The 20,165-nt window shown below is 48.9% G+C and overlaps 1 protein-coding gene across 3 annotated transcripts in view; it reads right to left on the bottom strand.

Moving 5' to 3' along the window:
• OLFM2 (olfactomedin 2) overlaps positions 1-20,165 on the bottom strand; it is an 88,507-nt gene that overhangs the window by 7,400 nt on the left and 60,942 nt on the right. The window contains exon 1 of one of the 3 annotated variants that reach the window (XM_033199058.1): positions 5,538-5,593. The exons of the other annotated variants lie outside the window; for them this stretch is intronic. The gene's annotated coding sequence lies outside the window, so the exon portion shown is untranslated. Of the gene's footprint in view, positions 1-5,537; positions 5,594-20,165 lie in introns of those variants that run through there. 3 annotated transcript variants of the gene reach the window in all.

Here is a 20,165-nt window from a genome sequence, read left to right as displayed (position 1 = left end):
TGAAACCCCATCTCTACTAAAAATACAAAAAAATTAGCTGGGCGTGGTGATGGGCACCTGTAGGCCCAGCTACTCCGGAGGCTGAGGCAGAAGAATGGCGTGAACCCGGGATGCAGAGCTTTCAGTGAGCGGAGATCGTGCCACTGCACTCCAGCCTGGGCGACAAAGTGGGACTCCATCTCAAAAAAAAAAAAAAAAAAAAAAAAAAAAAAAACAGAGATCCACTCAACCCCCAAACCTGGGCCTCCTCTCTGCTTCCCCAGGCCACAGTGACATATCGGCTCTGGAGCTATCTCAGGACCACTTCGTGGTTTTTTTCTTTGTTTGTTTTTCAGTTTTTGGTGTTTTTTTCTTGTTGTTGTTGTTGTTTGTTTTTGAGACACAGTCTTGCCCTGTCGCCCAGGCTGGAGTGCAGTGGCGCGATCTGGGCTCACTGCAACCTCCGCCTCCCAGGTTCAAGGGATTCTCCTGCCTCAGCCTCCTGCGGAGCTGGGATTACAGGTGCACGCCTCCATGCTCAGCTAATTTTTGTATTTTTAGCAGAGATGGGGTTTCATCATGTTGGCCAGGCTTATCTCCAACACCTGGCCTCCAGTCCAGCCTGGGTAACAGAGTGAGACCCTGTCTCAAAAGGAAAAAAAAAAGTATCTGACCTCAGGTGATCCGCCCGCCTCAGTGCTGGCATTACAGATGTGAGCCACTGTGCCCAGCCATCAGGGCCACTAAATGTTAAGTGCAACCCTGCTGTGCCCCACCCTACCTGGAGCCGCTCAGGCAAGGTAATGGCAGACAAAATGCTCAGATAATCCAGCGATCAATTATGGCTTTGTTTCCCAAGCCATGCTCCTCGCAACACTGGTAATCTTACCAGGTGTGCTGGGAAAAGGATGCTCTGTGGTCAAATAAATGTGTGTCTTACTGGGAGAAACAAGTTTTGTTACTGCGGGACTTATCAGAGCCTTAGAAATGCTAATAAGTACCAGGGAACTCTAGGCACAAGACAGTCATAAACTTCCAAACTGACTAGAAGATACCCATGAGGCAGGTGGATCACCTGAGGTCAGGAGTTCGAGACCAGCCTGGCCAACATGGTGAAACCCTGTCTCTACTAAAAATACAAAAATTAGCCAGGCGTGGTGGCGGGCGCCTGTAATCCCAGCTACATGGGAGGCTGAGGCAGGAGAATCGCTTGAACTTGGGAGGTGAAGGTTGCAGTGAGCCGAGATAAACCACTGCACTCCAGCCTCGGTGACAGAGCTAGACTCCATCTCAAAAAAAAAAAGAAGATATCCATGAGAGTCTCTTCTGTCCCAGGCATAGGGTCTGGGATAGGATCAAGGAAGAGAAAGAATGAAGAAAACATCTGGTGGTTGTCCATGGAGCTACTGGGAGAGACGGACATCTATCACTTAATGCCATTGATACTTCTGGAACCACATGCTGCAGTGAGGGCTTTGAAGAGATAGTACAGGGAGTAACAGGGGGTCTTCCCTCAGGCTGAGGGTCTCTGAGGAGGTGTCCAAGAGAATGGGCTCTTGAGATGAACTTGAGGGACGAGTGAGACAGAAGAAAAGGAGAAGGCAGGGGGCATTTCTGTCATTACAAATCCTGATCAGTATCTGGAGGGGCCCGGGAATGTTGGCTCAAGCCTGTAATCCCAGAATTTTGGGAGGCTGAAGTGGGCGGATCACTGAAGGCCAGAAGTTTAAGACCACCCTGAGCAACATAACAAGACCTCATCTATACTAAAAATTAAAAAAAAATTAAAAAAAAAAAAAAAAACATTAGCTGGATGTAGTGGCATGCACCTGTGGTCCCAGCTACTCAGAAGGCTGAAGCAGAAGGACTGCTTGAGCCCAGGAGATTGAGGCTGCAGTGAGCTATGGTTGTGCCACTGCACTTCAGCCTGGGCAACATGGCAAAACCCTGTTTCTACAAAAAATACAAAAATTAACCAGGCATGATGGCACACACCTGTGGTCCCAGCTACTCACATGGCTGAGGCGGGAGGATTGCTTGGGTGCAGGAAGTCGAGGCTGCAATGAGCTATGGCTGTGCCACTGCACTCCAGCCTCGGTGACAGAATGAGACCCCATCTTTTAAATAAAGAGGCCGGGCGCAGTGGCTCACACCTATAATCCTAGCACTTTGGAAAGCTGAGGTGGGTGGATCACCTGAGGTCAGGAGTTCGAGACCAGCTTAGCCAACGTGGTAAAACCCTGTCTCTACTAAAAATACAAAAATTAGCCGGGCATGGTGGTGGGCGCCTATAATCCCAGCTACTTGGGAGGCTGAGGCAGGAGAATTGCTTGAACCCGGGGGGGGGGGGGGGGCGGCAAGCCGAGGTTGCAATGAGCCGAGATCACACTACTTTACTCCAGCCTGGGCAAAAGAGCAAAACTCTATCTCAAAAAAAAAAAGGATGTGGGGGAACGTGAGGGTTGTGGAGTAACTGGCTTGGGCTTGCACACGTAGGTTTCATTTGTTCAAAACCTGAAGTCTTTGCTTAAGACCTGAAGGAAGTGAGGGAGGAGCCATTTGGATGTCTGGGGAAGGGGTCCCAGGCAGAGAGAACAGCAAGTGGAAAGGCTCTGAGGCAGGACCATGCCTGCGGTGTTTGTGAAACAAGGAGGAGGCTGGAGCAGATTGAGTAAGGGGTAAGTGGAGACAGATGAGGGAAGGGAGGTGATGGGGCAAGGCCTTGTGGGAAGCAGTGAGGGCTTCGGGTTCTGCTCTGAGGAAGGTGGGAGCCATGGAGGGTTCTGTGCAGAGGCGGGACGTGACCTTACTCGGGTGTTCACAGCGACCTCTGCCTGCTCTAGGGGACGAGGGAGGGAGGCCAGGGCAGGGGTGACTGCACGGATCCGGGCAGGCGATGATGGGTGGTGGCCATAGAGGCGGTAAATGGAAGATTCTGGTCCTATTCCAGGATGCATTCTGACAGGCATGGAAGAAATTCTGATTTAAACAACCCCCAGTGTTTTACAAAGAAACAAAGCACCACAATCATTGATCATTTGCACAGCCGTTACTAGATCTCCCAGCAGAATCAGTGCCGTGAGCTGCAGCACAGAGAAACCAAGCTGTGAATTATGAGCAATCCCAGGGACTCCAACTATTAGCCCACCTTTTCCCTCCCACTCAGTCAAGTCTTTTTTTTTAAGCCTTATTGGAATATGAGCGAATGATATAATTGTACAAATTGTACAGATGAGCTTGACTCCCCCACTAATCTATAAGGAAAACAAACCATTCATAAATGCCAGCTGAAACTATTATAGTTAGTCATTCTTTGAGCCTTTGTACACCCTTCCTAAATGGGGATAACCCCTTTGTAAGTTGCACATCCTGAGTCCCGGCAGAGAAGCACAGTAACTCACTTTCTCCGCCTTCCTTGTACTCAGGTAGGAGCTGCGTGGAGCTAACATTCACTGCAGGTGTGCCCAGGATTGGCCACAGCCAAGAGCTTTCTCTGGTGGTCAGACTCCACCCTGCTCTTGCATGGGGCCAGCAGAAAATACACCCAGCAATCCTCAAAGATGACCCACAGGCATTAGTGATTAATACCACCCCTCTTGCCTCTCCAGTGGGAAAGAACTTGAAGATGTATGTTCCATGAAATCTCCCAGAGGAACCCATTAGATTTGCACCTCAGTTGTCCACAGCAGCAACCCGCTCCTTCTCTTTTATTTATTCACTTATTTTATATTTTTTATTTTTGAGACAGACTCTCGCTGTGTTGCCCAGGCTGGAGGGCAGTGGTGCGATCTCAGCTCACTGCAACCTCCACCTCCTGGGTTCAAGAGATTTTCATGCCTCAGCCTCCCGAGTAGCTGGGATGACAGGTACCTGCCTCCATGTCTGGCTAATTGTTGTATTTTTAGTAGAGATAGGGTTTCACCATGTTGGCCAGGCTGGTCTCGAACTCCTGGCCTCAAGCGATCTGCCCACCTTGGCCTCCCAAAGTGCTGAGATTGCAGGCAAGAGCCATTGCGCCTGGCACATTTTTTTTTTTTTTAAGATGAGGTCTTGCTGTCGCCCAGGACTGGGTCTTGCTGTCACCCACCACTGGAATGCAATGGTGCAATCCTAGCTTACTGCAGCCTCAAACTCTTGGGTTTAAGCCACCCCTCCTACCTCTGCCTCCTGAGTAGCTGGGCCTACAGGCAGATACCAACACACCCAGCTTTTTTTTTTTTTTTTTCCTTTTGTAGAGACAGAGTCTCGCTTTGCTGCCCAGGCTGGTCTTGAACTCCTGGGCTCAAGCGATCCACCTGCCTTGGCCTCCCAAAGTGCTGGGATTACAGGTGTGAGCTGATGCGCCTAGGGTACTCATTAACCCTCCCTGCATGGGTTTCCTTCACTTCCTCTCTCACTTCACTGCTGCCCTACTGGTTCTTCCTGGGGTCTCTTAGGTGGATACTTGCACTTACATCCTCCCTGAAGAAGCCTGACCTAAGACAGCAAGGATGGCCCAGTACAAGAGGAATACCCCCATGAAAGCCTGTGCCTTTGGTTCTGGGAGGATCCAGAACTACTCTCCCACCTCCCTTCTTCTTCTTCTCTTTTTTTTTTTTTTGGAGATGGAGTCTCACTTGGTCATCCAGGCTGGTGTGCAGTGGCACTATCATGGCTTATGGCAGCCTCACCCTCCTGGGCTTAAGTGATTCCTCCCTCTTCAGCCTCCTGAGTAGCTGAGACTAAAGGCCTTTAGTCTCACCATCACACCTACTACTTTTTAAATTTTTTTGTAGAGATGAGAGTCTTGCTATATTGTCCAGTATGGTCTCAAACTCCTGGGCTCAAGCGATTCTCCTGCCCAGCCTCCCAAAGCACTGGGATTACAAGGCATGAGCCACTGTTACCTCTCTGGTTATTTTTGCTTTTTTGTTTTATTTTGCTTTTTTGTTTTGAGAGGGAGTCTCGCTCTGTCACCCAGGCTGGAGTACAATGGTGGGATCTCGGCTCACTGCAGCCTCCACCTCCCAGATTCAAGCAATTCTCCTGCCTCAGCCTCCCAAGTAGCTGGGATTACAGGCATGTGCCACCAAACCTGGCTAATTTTTGTATTTTTAGTAGAAACAGGGTTTCACCATGTTGGCTAGGCTGGTCTCGAACTCCTGACCTCAAATGATCCACCTGCCTCAGCCTCCCAAAGTGCTGGGATTACAGGCATGAGCCACCTCGTCCGGCCCTCCCTTCTTGATAAATCCAATTCTTTAAAACAAAAACAAACAAAAAAACAAAGAAAAACATCAGACAGGAGCCCAAGCATCCCTGCCCCTCCTCGCCTGGCTCTGGTCCCCAAGCAATTTGGATAGAACCCCCCAAGGAATATCTTTTGTGCAGAGACAAAGCCGCCGGTTCAACGTAATTAACATCTTCCTACATTTCCTAGTGTGTCCTTTGAAGCAAACAAGCCATTTTCTCTGACAGAGGAAATATTGAATTGTAAAAGAGAAGCAAGATTTAAGTGGTGCAGAGAGAAGGCCTCCATGGTTTTCCTAAAATAATTGTCTGCGTTGGACGCATCTCACCGGAGTGTTCTCTGCAGCAGTGTAATTAAATGCCTGGGTTTTGGCTGCCAGATCTCAGCACGCAGAGGTCCTCTGTTTTGCCCACTGGGTTTAAGTTCAGGTATGCAGTCAATGCATGTCCCTAGGAACCACTGGAATGTTCTGGAAGGTTCCATGTGCTAGCTCTCCCAGACTGGGTCTAGCTTGGAAACAAAGTCAAGAGCTCTTGGCAGTCAGAAGACTAGGGAGGAACAGAGAGTGTCATACTCTAGGGGAAATGCTTATAACAGCAGGTGCAAGAACACAGGCGTTCTCCAGCATAGAAATCTGTGGTCTAGCAGCCTCTCTCACCTCAGATGTGGCAGATGTACTAAAGAAGCCAACGCTTTTTTTTTTTTTTTTTTGAGACAGGGTCTTGCTCTGTTGCCCAGGCTGGAGTGCAGTGGCATGATCTAGGCTTACTGCAGCCTCAACTTCCCTGACTCAAGCAATCCTCCCACCTCAGCCTCCCCAGCAGCTGGGACTACAGGTGTGCACCACCAGGACTGGCTATTTTTTTTTTGGTAGAGATGGGGATCTCACTACATTTCCTAGGCTGATCCTAGGCTGATCTTGAACTCCTGGGCTAAAGCGATCCACCCACCTTGGCCTCCCAAAGTGCTGGGATTATAGGCATGAGCTACCGCGATAGCCCTGCCAACCACTCTCTCTTTGCTGAGCCCTTGGTTCAGGGTTTAATATTCCTGCTAATGGGCTTTAAGACAGTGAAGCTATGCACTGTATGAACAAGTGGCTGTTCCTCAAATGTCTTTTCTGGCTGAAATCTTTCAAACACTGTTGCTGAGGCTGCCCCAATTAAACATCAGCCTCTAAAACAGGTCCAGGATTAACTGAGTAGGACACAGGCAGGAAAAGTTTTTCTTGCTGTCGGGCCAGGGATCATCGTCTCTTACTACTCCACCACCTATATCTTGGTTCAAAAACAATTCCTGGTGGCCAGGCGCAGTAGCTCACGCCTGTAATCCCAGCACTTTTGGAGGCTGAGGCTGGAGGATCACAAGGTCAGGAGATCAAGACCATCCTGGCTAACACGGTGAAACCCCATCTCTACTAAAAAAAATACAAAAAAAATTAGCCAGGCGTGGTGGTGGGCGCCTGTAGTCCCAGCTACTCAGGAGACTGAGGCAGGAGAATGGCGTAAACCCGGGAGGCGAAGCTTGCAGTGAGCTGAGATTGCTCCACTGTACTCCAGCCTGGGCAACAGAGTGAGACTCCATCTCAAAAAAAAAAAAAAAGAAAAAAAAAATTCCTGGTGGCCGGGAGCAGTCGCTCACGCCTGTAATCCCAATACTTTGGGAGGCGAAGGTGGGCGGATCACCTGAGGTCAGGAGTTCGAGACCAATCTGGCCAACATGGTGAAACCCCGTCTCTACTAAAAATACAAAAAATTAGCTAGGCGTGGTGGTGGGCGCCTGTAATCCCAGCTACTCAGGAGGCTGAGTCAGGAGAATCGCTTGAACCCAGGAGGCGGAGGTTGCAGTGAGCCGAGATCGAGCCACTGCACTCCAGCCTGGGCAACAGAGCGAGACTTCGTCTCAAAAAGCAACAACAACAACAACAACAAAAAAACCAATTCCTGGTGCTTCCCTGGGGACGGAGGCATTGCTACAGGGTCCTGGGGACAGGAGGAGTATTGGTTATCAGGAAGTAGCCAACAGGAAGACAGCAAGCGCCTACCTCTTAATAAAATGAGGCTATTATTGTGTTTGAGGCTGGATAATTTAATCAGGAAGCCAAGGCAGCTTGGGGCTTACATATTTATTTGTGCCCTGCCTTGTTCCAGAGAGGACTCTAAGTGGTTTACAAGGATATGTAAAATACCATAAGATAGCGCCAATTAAATATGAGAGCGGGGATTAGATATTTTTGGAGGACAGACTGCCAGTCCACAGCCAAGCCATTAAGGTTTCTGCAATTTGCATTTTATTCGGCCAATCCAAAGCTAAGAATCCAGCCCACGGAAACTTTGTGGACAAACATCTGATTGCTATAAGGGAGGTTCATTAAGCATTGTTTAAAATTGGACAACTAGAAATTATTTTGATCAAAAGCTATTACACATGCTAGAATAATTTTTTTTTTTTTTTTTTTTTGAGACAGGGTCTTGCTCTGTCACCCAGGCTGGAGTATAGCAGCATGATCATAGCTCACCATGGCCTCGATGTCCCATGGCTCAAACAATCCTCCCACCTCTGTCTCCTGAGTAGCTAGGACTACAGGTGTGAGTCACTACACCAGGCTATTTTTTTTTTTTTTTGAGATGGAATCTTGCTCTGTTGCCCAGGCTGGAGTGCAATGGCATGATCTTGGCTCACTGCAACCTCCGCCTCCAGGGTTCAAGTGATTCTCCTGCTTCAGTCTCTGGAGTAGCTGGGATTACAGGCACCTGCTACTATGCCTAGCTACTTTTTGTATTTTTGTAGAGATGGGGTTTCACCATGTTGGCCAGGCTGGTCTTGAACTCCTGACCTCAGGTGATCTGCCCGCCTTGCCCTCCCAAAGTGTTGGGATTACAGGTGTGAGCACCACGCCTGGTCCAGGTTAATTTTTAAAAATATTTTTTGTAGAGACAGGGTCTAGCTATGTTGCCCAGCCTGGTCTCAAATTCCTGGGCTCAAGCAATTCTCCCGCCTCAGCCTCCCAAAGTATTGGGATTACATGCGTGAGGCACTGTGTCCAACCAATTTACAAATTTAAGATGCATCTACAGAATGAGATACTATGCAGTCATTAAAAATTAGGGATTAATGGAGATTTTAATCACCATCTTTAAATTTATCTTATTTTCCAAATTTTCTACAATGAACATATATTGTTCTTTTTTTTTTTTGAGATAGAGTCTTGCTCTGTCGCCCAGGCTGGAGTGCAGTGGCCGGATCTCAGCTCACTGCAAGCTCTGGCTCCCAGGTTTACGCCATTCTCCTGCCTCAGCCTCCCATGTAGCTGGGACTAAAGGCGCCCGCCACCTCGCCCAGCTAGTGTTTTGTATTTTTTAGTAGAGACGGGGTTTCACCGTGTTAGCCAGGATGGTCTCGATCTTCTGACCTCGTGATCCGCCCGTCTCGGCCTCCCAAAGTGCTGGGATTACAGGCTTGAGCCACCACGCCCGGCTGGTTTTTCTATTTTTTAGTAGAGACAGGGTTTCACCGTGTTAGCCAGGATGGTCTCGATCTCCTGACCTCGTGATCCACCCGTCTCAGCCTCCCAAAATAATGGGATTACAGGCTTGAGCCACCGCGCCTGGCCTATATCATTCTTATAAAGATTTTTAGGCCAGGTGCAGTGGCTCATGCCTGTAATCCCAACACTTTGGGAAGCCAAGGCAGGAGAATCACTTGAGCCCAGGAGTTTGAGACCAGCCTGGGCAACATAGTAAAACCCCATCTCTACAAAAAATTTAAAAATTAGCTGAGCATGGTGGCACATGGCCTCCAGTCCCAGCTACTCGGGAAGCTGAAGTAGGAGGATCACTTGAGTCCGGGAGTTCAAGGCTGCAGTGAGCTATGAAGGTGCCACTACATTCCAGCCTGAGTGACAAAGTGAGACCCTGTCTTAAAAGAAAAAAAAAATTTTTTTTTAACTCCCTTAATTTTTTTTTTTTTTTTGGCAAGGGAGAAAAAGAAGAAAAACAAAAGCAGGGACATAAGACAGAGCCAGAAACGAGGCTAAGAAAAACTCATCCCTTAAAAACCTGAACAATCAGCATATGGCCGGGCCATAAGTTTGGCTCCAAGCTCCTTAGCAGCCAACTCAAAAAGGGAAAGCTGGTCATTTATGCGGTTCTCAGTGTCCCGAAACAAAAGTACACCAGATGCTCAGGAGAAAGCTCAATTATTTCTGGCAGGGATTTCTCCCACAGTCCTCCCAAAAAGGATTCCACGTGATGTCACCAGCATCTCTCCGGGCAATATCCTTACGATAGAAGTGACTAGCTTCCTCTAGATGTTTCTTATTCCTCCTGGGATGGTAGAGTAGGGCCAACTGGTAAGAGCAGGGTCCTGGACTCAGGCCGTCTGGGTTTAAGTTCTGGTTTCGCCATTCGCTTGCTGTGTGACCTCGGCAAGTGGCTTAACCTCTCTGTGTCTTTCTTAGTTTTTTCATTCGTACAATGGACATGATGACTACCTACTTCTCAGGGTTGCTAGGAGGATCAAATGAGTTCATAATATATATAAGAACAATTCGAACAGTCATCAGCATGTAGTAAGAGCTACACAAGTGTCTGCTGATACTGTTATTTTTATTTTTCAAGAGACAGGGTGTCACTCTATCATCCATGCTGGAGTGCAGTGGCACAATCATGGCTCACTTCAGCCTTGAACTTCTGACCTCAAGCGATTCTCTGGCCATCAGCTTCCTGAGCAGCTGGGACTACAGGCATGTGCCACTATGCCCAGCTAATTTTTTATTTTTTGTAGAGATGGGAGTCTTGCTATATTGCCCCAGCTGGTTTTGAACTCGTGGCCTCAGACAGTTCCTCCAGCCTCAGCTTCCCAAAATGCTGGGATTACAGACATGTACCACTGCACCTGGTTAATTTTTAAAAATATTTTTGTAGAGACGGGATCTTACTGTATTGCCCAGACTGCTCTTGAACTCCTGGCCTCAAGCAATCCTCCAGCCTCGGCCTCCCAAAGTGCTAGGATTACAGGTGTGTATCACTGCACCTGGTTAATTAAAAAAAAATTTTTTTTGCATAGGTGGGGTCTCACTATGTTGCCCAGGCTGGTGCAGCAGCATGATCATGGCTCACTGCAGCCTTGGATTCCTGGCCTCAAGGGATCTTCCCATCTCAGCCTCCCAAAGTACTGGGATTACTGGCCTGAGTCATCACACCCAGCCCTGCTATTATTATTATCTTCATAACACTCAAAAGGCCAATTTGGTAACTTCCTGAGGTCAAATGGTGTGAGTCTTGACACAATAAAAAGGATCTGGCAAAGTCTCACGGAGTTGGGGTTGAGGCTGTGGGATCATGAGGTAAAGAAAGTCCAATAAGGGAGAGAGGAGAGTGAGGGATGAGAGGGGACACTTGCTCCATCCTAGTCCCCATGCTGCCCAGCTGGCTTCCTGTTCCAGAACATCTCCTTGCTATAACCTGGCAGCAGGGGAGCCATGGTCCTTCTGCATCCTTACAGGCAATGAACCAGGATGTAGGTGCACACTGCTGTGTTCTCTCTGGCCCATCCTCTCTGATTGTCTTTCCCTTCCCAGGTAACAGGATGCTTATTCTCATCTCCAGGCCTTTGCATGGGCCGGGCCCTCTGCCAATCCCCGCACTCTCCCCTTCTCAGGGCCAGGCTAACTCTTCCCCATCCCCGGGGCGCAAGCATCTAGGTCTCTTCCAAAAGCAGTCTTGGCTGTCCCTGCCACACGTTACCCTCCTCTCACGTCATCCTCTGCATTTTCCCTAACGCTTCTGTTTCTTTCTTTTCTTTTCTTTGTTTCAAAGACAAGGTCTCAACTCTGTCACCCAGGTTAGAGTGCAGTGGTGCGATCTCGGCTCACTGCAGCCTTAACCTCTTGGGCTTAAGTTGTCCTCCCGCCTCAGCCTCCCGAGTATCTGAAACCACAGACATACATCATCACACCGGGCTAATTATTCATTTATTTATTTATTTTTGAGACAAAGTTTTGCTCTTGTTGCCCAGGCTGGAGTGCAATGGCACAATCTCAGCTCACCGCAACCTCTGCCTCCCAGGTTGAACTGATTCTCCTGCCTCAGCCTCCCGAGTAGCTGGGATTACAGGCATGCACCACCACACCCAGCTAATTTTGTATTTTTAGTAGAGATGGGGTTTCTCCATGTTGGTCAGGCTGGTCCTGAACTCCCGAACTCAGGTGATCCGCCCACCTTGGCCTCCCAAAGTGCTGGGATTACAGGCGTGAGCCACTGTGCCCTTACTCCTCATAGAGCAAGGCTAGGAGGAAGGTACTGTCGTTATCTCCTTTTAACAGCTGAAGAAACTAGGGAAGAGAGGTCAGGGCTCTTTGCTGGGTGCGGTGGCTCATGCCTGTAATCCCAGCACTTTGGGAAGCCATGTCAGGCAGCTCACTCTAGGTCAGGAGTTCGAGACCAGCCTGGCCCGCATCTCTACTAAAAATGCAAAAAATTAGCTGGGCATGGTGGAGAGCGCCTGTGATCCCCGCCACTTGGGAGGCTAAGGCAAGAGAATCACTCCAATCTGGGAGGCAGAGGTTGCAGTGAGCTGAGATGGTGCCACTGCACTCCAGCCTGGGCAACACAGCAAGATCCCGTCTAAAAAAAAAAAAAGCCACGTGCTCTGGCTCACGCCTGGAACCCCAGCACTTTGGGAGGCCAAGGCAGGTGGATCACAAAGTCAGGAGTTCGAGTCCAGCCTGACCAACATGGTGAAACTGTCTCTACTAAAAATGCAAAAAAATTAGCCAGGTGTGGTGGTGCTCTACTATAATCCCAGCTACTCAGGAGGCTAAGGCAGGAGAATCGCTTGAATCCTGGAGGCGGAGTTTGCAGTGAGCCAAGATCCCGCCACTGCACTCCAGCCTGGGCGACAGAGCAAGACTCCATCTCAAAAAAAAAAAAAAAGGCTTTTTGCCAAAGTATCATTGCCTATAAGTGGTGTAGCTGGAATTTGAACACAGGCCATCTGGTTCCACAGTCTACATTGGCTTGTGGCATCTCTCCTGTGCTTCTCCTCAAAGCCCTGATCACAGTTGCCATTAGGAGGGCCTCACTGCTGGGAATGCTGGCTCCAGGCCTGCCTCTCCCCTGGGACAGGAAACGACAGCGAGGTGGGGAGTTTTGTTTGCTTTGCAAACAATGCATCCCTGATCCTCAGAACCTGGCACGAGGTATGTTTGTTGAATGAGGATGCTGATGGACCAGTGGGACAGAGAGCAAACACTTTCACAGGTCTACCGTGAATTTCCCCTTTCTGTCACGGAGCTGGCTTCTGTTGTTCATCCTGGGGAAGGATAACCTGAGATTAGGCTGCAGACAGGTGCCCAGTAGGCTAAGCAGAGGCTGTGGCTTCTCTCTGACTGTGGGGATGGCAGGAAGACGGTGATGAATGATGGAGAATGTGCCTGTCTGCTACATCTGAGCTGTGACAGGGGGCCATGTCCCTTTGGGAAGCTTGAGATAATAGCAGCCTGCTCTTGTCAAACCTTGAGGTATTGGGCAAATCTCCCCTGAGTGATAAGCTTGACAGTCCTTAAAGAAGATATCAGCCAGGCACTGTGGCTCATGCCAGCATGCCTTGGGAGACCAAGGCAGGTGGATGGCTTAAGCTTAGGAGTTTGCGACCAGCCTGGGCAACATGGTGAGACCCTGTCTCTACCAAAAATACAAAATAGTTTAGCCAGGCATGGTAGCATGAGCCTGTGGTCCCAGCTACTCGGAAGGTTGAGGTGGGAGGATCGCCTGAGCCTGGGAAGCAGAGGTTGCAGTGAGCTGAGATCACGACACTGCACTGCAACCTGGGTGACAGAGTGAGACCCTGCCTCAAAAAAAAAAAAAAAAAAAAAGGTATCAGCTCATTCATGCCATGCTGGAAGCCTGGGAACCACCAGGGGCCTACCTCAGCCTGAGAAACTGGGGTTCTGCCTGGAAGAGCCTTGTGGCTCGGGGAGGGGTCAGGATAGAAAGTGATTGTGAGTCCACACATTCATTCATCCATCTATCCGTTCACCTTTCCACTCATTCATCCATCTATCCATTCATTCATACAACCAACCATCTATCCATCTATCCATCCATTCATTCTTCTGCTCATCCATTTACCTATTTAGCATTCATTCATTCATCCATCCAACCATCCATTCACTCATATTCATTCATCCAACCATCCATTTATCCATCCATCCATCTATTCATTCATCTGTCCATCCATCTATCCATCCCCAAGCTCTATTCCCATTCTGAATTTCATATTTTACTTAACACTTACAGAGCTCACTCTTCTAAGCTGCTTTACAAAATATTACCAAAATTCAATCCTTAGAGCCCTATCTCATGGTAGGTACTAACACTAGCTCCATTCTACAGATGGGAAAACTGAGATACAGAGAAAAGTCAAGTTGTCCAAACTCACAGAGCTGGGATTTGGATGCCAGCCTATCAGACTCTCAGCCAGTATGCTGGGAGGACAAGAGTCACTTCCTTCAGGGTCTCACTCTGTCGTGCAGGTTGGAGTGCAGTAGTGCAATCACAGTGCGATCCCTGCTCACTGCAACCTCCACCTCCCAGACTCAAGCCATCCTCTCATTTCAGCTCCCTGAGTAGCTAGGACTACAGGTGCACACCACCACGCCAGGCTAATTTTTGTATTTTTTGTAGAGACGGGGTTTCAACATGTTGCCCAGGCTGGTCTTGAACTCCTGAGTTCAAGGGCTCCACCTGCCTCAGTCTCCAAGAGTATTGTGTTTACAGGCGTGAGCCATCACATCTGGCTGACATTTTTGGTTTCTTAAGAGACAGGGTCTCAAGCAGTTGCCCAAGCTGGAGTGCAGAGGCATGATCATAACTCACTGCATCTTCAGACTCCTAGGCTCAAGCAATTCTCTTGCTTCAGCCTCCTGAGTAGCTGGGACCACAGGTGTGTGCCACCACAACCTGATACTTTTTTTTATTTTTTATTTTTATTTTTGTTTTGAGACAGGGTCTTGCTCTGTCCCCTGACATTGATGTGATCATGGCTCACTGCAGCCTCAACCTTCCAGACTCAAGCAATCCTCCCACCTCAGCCTCCCAAGTAGCTGGGACTACCGATGTACACTATCGTGCCTGGCTAATTTTTTTTTTTTTTTTGTAGAGACAAGATCTCGCTATGTTTCCCAAGCTAGTCTCGATCTCCTGGCCTCAAGCGATCCTCCCATCTCTGTCTCCCAAATCGCTGAAATTACAGGTGTGAGTCACCATGCCTGCCTAATCAACTTTCACTTTTGGATTTATTTTAGGTTTACAGGAAAGTTACAAAGATAATACAGAGAGCTCCTGTATACCCCTCATCCTGCCTTTCCTGTTATTACATCTTACATAACCAGGGTACACTTGTCACAACTAAGAAATCAACATCGGTGCATTCATTACTATTAACTAAACTCCAGACTTTATTCAAATTCCCCAGTTTTCCCACTTGAGTCCTTTTTCTGGTCCAGAATCTAATGCAGTATCCCACGTTGCATTGAGTCATCACATGTACTTAGACTCCTCTGGTCTATGACAGTTTTTCTGTCTTGTTTTTTCTGACCTTGACAGTTTTGAGGATTACTGGCCAGGGAGTTTTGGAGAATGCCCCACTGGCCTTTTTTTTTTTTTTTTTTTTTTTAAAGAGAGATGGGGTCTCATATATTGCGCAGGCTGGACTCAAACTCCTGACCTTAAGTGACCCTCCCACCTAAACCTCCCAAATTGGTGGCATTACAGACATGAGCCATCATGCCCAGCCAGCACTGGCTTTTATTTTATTTATTTATTTTCGAGACAGAACCTCTCTCTGTCGCCCAGCCTGGGGTGCAGTGGCGCCATCTCAGCTCACTGCAACCTCTATCTCCCGGGTTCGAGGGATTCTCCTGCCTCAGCCTCCCAAGTAGCTGGGACTACAGGTGTGCACCACCATGCCTGGCTAATTTTTCTATTTTTAGTAGAGACGGGGTTTCACCATGTTGGCCGGGCTGATCTCGAACTGCTGACCTCAAGTGATGACCCACCTTGGCCTCCCAAAGTGCTGGGATTACAGGCGTGAGCCACCGCATCCAGGCTTTTATTTTACTTTTCAGAGACAGGGTCTTGCTGTGTTGCCCAGACTGGTCTTGAACTGCTGAGCTCAAGTGATCCTCCTGCCTCGGCCTCCCAAAGAACAGGGATTACAGGCATGAGCCACTGCACCTGTCCCCTACCGGCTTGAGGGCAGGAACTAGGGCCTCACTTTGTTGGCTGTTTCCGCAGCCTGTAACCCAATGCAGTAGCTGCTTCAGACACTTCCTAAATGAACAAATACTGAATGGCCATCACTGAGAGCTTTATCTTCCTGTCCTCCCTGTTCCGCAGGCATCCCAGCCAGAGGCTAGATCTAGAAGAGTTCACGGCAAAATAAAAGCTTTTCTCCTTTCAGAAAGATTCGTTTTTGATCCTTTCTTTGTAGACATCAAGGATTCATTTCTTTAATATTTAAGGGCTTTTGTACCAAAGCGAAGCAGCTGCATTTGCATCAGTCTCATTTTTTCAAGGCAGGCGAGAGAGATCTTTCTAGCAAGATGGAGTTTCTTCCTTCACGGAGCTGTCACTTGATTTATCTGCTTCTCCTTCCCCAGCCTTCATGCCTCTGGCAGGGGGCAGGGAGGAGCGAGGGTTCTGGAATGATCCACAGACTCTGATGTCCTCTCTGCCACAGCCCAAGGAAGCTTAATTAGAACCTCACCAATTTGCAGGGACTGAGGTGGCCTCAGGAGCTGGTGCAAGGGCCTGGCCAGGGAGGAAGATGAATTAGCAGCTTTTTTTTTTTTTTTTTTTTTGAGACAGTGGCACGATCACGACTCACTGCAGTTTCGACTTCCCTGGCTCAGGTGATCCTCCCACCTCAGCCTCCCAGGTAGCTGGGACCACAGGCACTCACCACCACATCTGGTGTTTTGTTGTTGTTGTTGTTGTCGTTGTTGTTTGTTTGTTTTTCCCACAGAGACAGGGTATCGCCATGTTGCCTAGGTTGGTCTCGAACTCCTGAACTTAAGCAATCCTCCCACCTCGGCCTCCCTAAGGTGCTAGGATTACAGGTATGAGCCACTGCACCTGGCCCGAATTAGCAGTTTTATTTCCTGTCCCTCTCAATATCTCAATAGCTACCACGGGGACCAAAAGCCTGTCTTGGGTATTCAGAGCATGTCCCTTTTCTAACATTAGCTGGTCAGAAGTGGGAATCCCTTTAGCCACGCAGGCCTGCAGGTCTCACTGCTTTTTATTTCTCAGCCCCGGGAGGCCAAGCTGAAGGCAGAGAATCTAAAGAAACTGTCCTCAGCCAGGTCATCTCCCCGCCACCGAGGTCCCTACTGCTGGGAGACACTGGCCCCAATTTCATCTCTTGCCTGAAGTTTTTCAGACGTAAAAATGAGTCTGGGTGAGCTTTTCAGATAGTTCCTTCAACTTACAGGAATTCAATTTCTGGCCTGGATATAAATTTGCAGCCATCAGCGCCCGCGGTAGGGGCTGGAACCGGGCGCGTTGGTCGGGGATGGATTTCTAAAATCAATCCGTCAGCGTGTGGAAAAGGTCGTCATGGGGGACATTTATCTTCTATGGCTGGCTGAGGCACTTCATACCAATAGCCAGGGACACCCCTGTACAAAATGGAGGTGTTTGCTGCGAGGCCCCCAGGCGGCGGCTGGAGGGAGGCCTTGAAGGCTGGACAGCACAGCCAGGAGGTGACATTGATCAACCTGCCTAATAACAGTCAGGTGCCGGGCGCGGTGGCTCAAGCCTGTAATCCCAGCACTTTGGGAGGCCGAGACGGGCGGATCACGAGGTCAGGAGATCGATACCATCCTGGCTAATACGGTGAAACCCCGTCTCTACTTAAAAATACAAAAAACTAGCCGGGCGACGAGGCGGGCGCCTGTAGTCCCAGCTACTCGGGAGGCTGAGGCAGGAGAATGGCGTAAACCCGGGAGGCGGAGCTTGCAGTGAGCTGAGATCCGGCCACTGCACTCCAGCCTGGGGGACAGAGCGAGACTCCGTCTCAAAAAAAAAAAAAACAGTCAGGTACTGGGACTCCTGAAAACCCACCTCCAAGGACGCCTTCCTGCTAGGTTCCCTGTGTGCCCCTGGGGGTGGCAAGTCCACTCTGGGTCCAAACCCTTTATCCCTTGGCTACACCTCCAACACACATTCCAGGGTTTCAAAGAAATGAGTCTCAAAGGCATTCAATTCCCCCAGTGGAGGTGGGAGGACGTGGTCATTAAGGGTCTTAGGAGACCTCAAGCCTCAGGTCTGCTGTGTGACCTTGGGCTAGTGACTTAACCATCCTGTGCCTCCGTTCCCCCAGTTAGAATATACAGCTAAGAATAGTACTGATGTCATGAGGTGGTGGTTAATATATCAGAATGGCTTAACATAATGTTATGGTTTGAATGTGTCCCCACAAAATGCATGTGTTGGAAATGTAATCCATTTTATTTATTTATTTAAAGTGAAAGCAAGTTTATTAGAGAAGCAAAGAAACAGAAGAACAGCTGGGTGCGGTGGCTCATGCCTGTAATCCCAACACTCTGGGAGGTCAAGGCGTGGGCAAATCACTTAAAGCCAGGAGTTCGAGACCAGCCTGGCCAACATGGCGAAATCCTGCCTCTCGTAAAAATACAAAATTTAGCTGGGCGTGATGGCGGCACTTGTAATCACTGGAACCAGGTAGGTGAAGGTTGCAATGAGCCGAGATCATGCCACTGCACTCCAGCCTTGGTGACAGAGCGAGACTCCATCTCAAAAAATAAAAATAAAAAATATGGCCTGCTGCTGTGGCTCGTACCTGTAATTCCAGCACTTTGGGAGGCTGAGGTGGGCGCATCACCTGAGGTCCGGAGTTTGAGACCAGCCTGACCAACATGGAGAAACCCTGTCTCTACTAAAAATACAAAATTAGCCGGGCATGGTGGCACATGCTTGTAATCCCAGGTACTCGGGAGGCTGAGGCAGGAGAATGGTTTGAACCCAGGAGGCAGAGGTTGCTGTGAGCCGAGATTGCACCGTTGCACTCCAGCCTGGGCAATGAGAGAGAAACTGTCTCAAAAAGATAAAATAGGGCCAGGCGCGGTGGCTCACGCCTGTAATCCCAGCACTTTGGGAGGCCAAGACAGGTGGATCACGAGGTCAGGAGATTGAGACCATCCTGGCTAACACGGTGAAACCCCATCTCTACTAAAAAAATACAAAAAAATTAGCCGGGCGATGTGGCGGGTGCCTGTAGTCCCAGTTACTCGGGAGGCTGAGGCAGGAGAATGGCGTACCCGGGAGGTGGAGCTTTCAGTGAGCTGAGATCCGGCCACTGCACTCCAGCCTGGGCGACAGAGCGAGACTCCGTCTCAAAAATAATAATAATAATAATAATAAAATAAAATAAAAAATAAAAAAAGTAAGTGTGAAGAGGTAGTACCTTTAAAGATGAAATTAGGATGAATTAGTGCCATTATCAGGGAAGTGGGTTAGTTATCATCGGTGTGGGCTATTGACAAAAAGAATGATTTTGGCCCAATTTCTTCTCTCTGTGTCACTTTTGCCTTCAGCCCTTCAGCCATGGGATGACCTGTGCCAGAGGCTGGCACCATGCCCTTGGACTTCCCAGTCTGCAGAACTGGAGAAATAAATTTCTTGGCCGGGCGCGGTGGCTCAAGCCTGTAATCCCAGCACTTTGGGAGGCCGAGACCCGCGGATCACGAGGTCAGGAGATCAAGACCATCCTGGCTAACACGGTGAAACCCCGTCTCTACTAAAAAATACAAAAAACTAGCCAGGCGAGGTGGCGGGTGCCTGTAGTCCCAGCTACTCCGGAGGCTGAGGCAGGAGAATGGCACAAACCCGGGAGGCGGAGCTTGCAGTGAGCTGAGATCCGGCCACTGCATTCCAGCCTGGGCGACAGAGCAAGATTCCATCTCAAAAAAAAAATTAAATAAATAAATAAATTTCTTTTATTTTCTTTTTAAAAGAAAGATTAATTAATTGATTGATTATTTTACAGATGAGGTCTGGCTCTGTTGCCCAGGCTGGAGTGCAATGATGCGATCCTGACTCATTGCAATCTCAACATTCCAGGCTCCATCGATCCCCCCGCCTTAGCCTCCTGAGTAGCTGGGACTATGCATGTGCCACCACATCTGGCTAATTTAAAAAACCTGTGTAGACATGGGGTCTGGCCACATTGCCTAGGCGGGTCTTGAACTACTGGGCTCAAGCAACATTCCCACCTTGGCTGCCTAAGTGCTGAGATTACAGGCGTGAGCCACCACACCCAGCCCTTTATAAATTACCCAATCTGTGGTAGTCTGTTATAGTAATAGCAAACAGGCTGGGACACATACGCAATGTGATATTCAAGGGAGTGTGACAGAATTGCTTATGGAGTAAAAATAAGCAAATCGGTGCTGACTGGGAACACAGAAAGGTGGGCTGGACCATCTGAGCTTCAATCTTGGCTCTGTGTTACCCTGGGCAAGTTTCATCTCTGAGCCTCAGTTTCATTACTCTTTTCACTTTTTTTTTTTGAGACGGAGTTTCACTCTTGTCACCCAGGCTGGAGTGAATGGCACGATCTCAGCTCACTGCAGCCTCCACATCCCGGGTTCAAACAATTCTCCTGTCTCAGCCTCCTGAGTAGCTGGGATAACAGACATGAGCCACTGCACCTGGCATCAGTTTCATTTCGCAAACAGGGAAACTGGCAGTAGGTGATGAAATGACCCTGTCGGCATTTTGAGGATCCAGCGAGCTAATACACCGAAAGTGCTTCAAGCACTGGTCTAGAGAGAGTGCTCAGGAAATACCAACGGCTGTTTTCCTTGCAAAGGCAGATAGGACAACACCCTCCACAGCTTCCCCACATTCACAAATAAGCAAGGAGGAAA

The sequence above is a fragment of the Trachypithecus francoisi genome, unplaced genomic scaffold, assembly GCF_009764315.1.
Source record: "Trachypithecus francoisi isolate TF-2019V2 unplaced genomic scaffold, Tfra_2.0 Lachesis_group5, whole genome shotgun sequence".
Classification (NCBI taxonomy): Eukaryota; Metazoa; Chordata; class Mammalia; order Primates; family Cercopithecidae; genus Trachypithecus; species Trachypithecus francoisi.
This window is presented reverse-complemented; position numbering and strand designations above follow the sequence as displayed.